At 45.9% G+C, this 2,500-nt stretch overlaps 1 non-coding gene across 1 annotated transcript; it reads right to left on the bottom strand.

Annotated features, from left to right (window-relative positions):
• Positions 1–349: 349 nt before the first annotated feature.
• LOC135194715 (small subunit ribosomal RNA) lies at positions 350–2,252 on the bottom strand. Its single transcript, XR_010309940.1, has one exon. It is a non-coding gene; the product is annotated as a small subunit ribosomal RNA (ribosomal RNA).
• Positions 2,253–2,500: the final 248 nt, after the last annotated feature.

A 2,500-nucleotide genomic window follows, 5' to 3' on the forward strand; every position in this document is an offset into this window, starting at 1 on the left:
ATTTTTTTTTTTTTTTTTGTTTTTTTCTCTTCTTTTTAGTATATAGAGAAAAATTCAAAAATTAAAAAAAAATAAATAAAATAAAATAAAAAAAAAAAAAAAAAGTACAAAACAAAAAAAAAAAAATATACATTTTATTTGAAGATGACGTATGTGCGTTGACACATCGTACTTTCCTCGAAATCGACATCGAAAAATATCAGTATAGGACGCGTTACACGACTCTCCGACTCGAGAACGAGAGAATCGCGTCCTCGCATCGAAACGACACATTCCGAACGTCGATTTTTGTGTTTTAGAATTTTATTATCGTTCATCATCGCACTCATTCGAGATAGATAATTTACGTTAATGATCCTTCCGCAGGTTCCCCTACGGAAACCTTGTTACGACTTTTACTTCCTCTAAATGATCAAGTTTGGTCAACTTCCCAGCAACGCCGACGGCCGTGAAGCCACCGCGTGTCGGTCCGAAGACCTCACTAAATCATTCAATCGGTAGTAGCGACGGGCGGTGTGTACAAAGGGCAGGGACGTAATCAACGCGAGCTTATGACTCGCGCTTACTAGGAATTCCTCGTTTATGGGGGATAATTGCAAACCCCAATCCCCAGCACGAAGGAGTTTCAACGGGTTGCCCGGGCCTCTAGGCCAGGGAGAACATGCTGATTCCTTCAGTGTAGCGCGCGTGCGGCCCAGGACATCTAAGGGCATCACAGACCTGTTATTGCTCAATCTCGTGCGGCTCGAAGCCGCCGGTCCCTCTAAGAAGAATTTTAATACGCCGCCAGTGAGTTGCTCGACCGAAATCGAGCACACCTAAATGACGACGCCTATTTAGCAGGCTAGAGTCTCGTTCGTTACCGGAATTAACCAGACAAATCGCTCCACCAACTAAGAACGGCCATGCACCACCACCCACCGAATCAAGAAAGAGCTATTAATCTGTCAATCCTTCCGGTGTCCGGGCCTGGTGAGATTTCCCGTGTTGAGTCAAATTAAGCCGCAGGCTCCACTCCTGGTGGTGCCCTTCCGTCAATTCCTTTAAGTTTCAGCTTTGCAACCATACTCCCCCCGGAGTCCAAAATCTTTGGTTTCCCGGAAGCTGCCCGCCGAGCCATTGTAGTAACGTCGGCGGATCGCTAGATGACATATTTACGGTTAGAACTAGGGCGGTATCTAATCGCCTTCGAACCTCTAACTTTCGTTCTTGATTGATGAAAACACCTTTGGCAAATGCTTTCGCTGATGTTCGTCTTGCGACGATCCAAGAATTTCACCTCTAACGTCGCAATACGAATGCCCCCAGTTATCCCTATTAATCATTACCTCGGAGTTCTGAAAACCAACAAAATAGAACCGAGATCATATTCTATTATTCCATGCACGAAATATTCAAGCGGCATTTTGAGCCCGCTTTGAGCACTCTAATTTGTTCAAAGTAAAATTGTCGGCCCATCTCGACACTCACTGAAGAGCACCGCGATAGGATTTTGATATTGAACCGGCGTTTTACCGCCGGCTCACCGACGATATGCTCCGCAGACGTGTCAGTATCACCGCGGATGCGGTGCACCGACAGCGCGGCGCACAAATGCAACTACGAGCTTTTTAACCGCAACAATTTTAGTATACGCTATTGGAGCTGGAATTACCGCGGCTGCTGGCACCAGACTTGCCCTCCAATTGTTCCTCGTTAAAATATTTAAAGTGTACTCATTCCGATTACGAGGCCTCGAAAGAGTCCCGTATCGTTATTTTTCGTCACTACCTCCCCGTGCCGGGAGTGGGTAATTTGCGCGCCTGCTGCCTTCCTTGGATGTGGTAGCCGTTTCTCAGGCTCCCTCTCCGGAATCGAACCCTGATTCCCCGTTACCCGTGACAACCATGGTAGTCGCAGAAACTACCATCGAAAGTTGATAAGGCAGACATTTGAAAGATGCGTCGCCGGTACTGGACCATGCGATCGGCAAAAGTTATCCAGATTCATCAAAATTAACGACTTCGGACGAGACGCCCTCCGTCGATTGGTTTTGATCTAATAAAAGCACTCATCCCATCACTGGTCAGAGTTCTGATTGCATGTATTAGCTCTAGAATTACCACAGTTATCCAAGTAACTGAGTAAGATCTAAGGAACCAAAACTGATATATTGAGCCATTCGCGGTATCGCCTTAATACGGCTTGCACTGAGACATGCATGGCTTAATCTTTGAGACAAGCATATAACTACTGGCAGGATCAACCAGGGAGCTAACATAGACTTGTTGAAGTCGTCAAACTCTCTTCTCGTTTCATATTCACATATAAAATACACACACACACGCGAGGCACGCACGCACGCACGCATGCATGCATGCATGCACGCATGTATGTATGTATGTACCATATACGCACAGTATGAAACGAGCGTCTTACCGTATCGTCAATCGCGTTAGACGCGATAGATTTTAACGGTTGACTCTTTTATAATTCAAACGAGACACTCGCTCGCGCGCGC

The sequence above is a fragment of the Vanessa tameamea genome, unplaced genomic scaffold, assembly GCF_037043105.1.
Source record: "Vanessa tameamea isolate UH-Manoa-2023 unplaced genomic scaffold, ilVanTame1 primary haplotype ctg00000038.1, whole genome shotgun sequence".
Lineage (NCBI taxonomy): Eukaryota > Metazoa > Arthropoda > Insecta > Lepidoptera > Nymphalidae > Vanessa > Vanessa tameamea.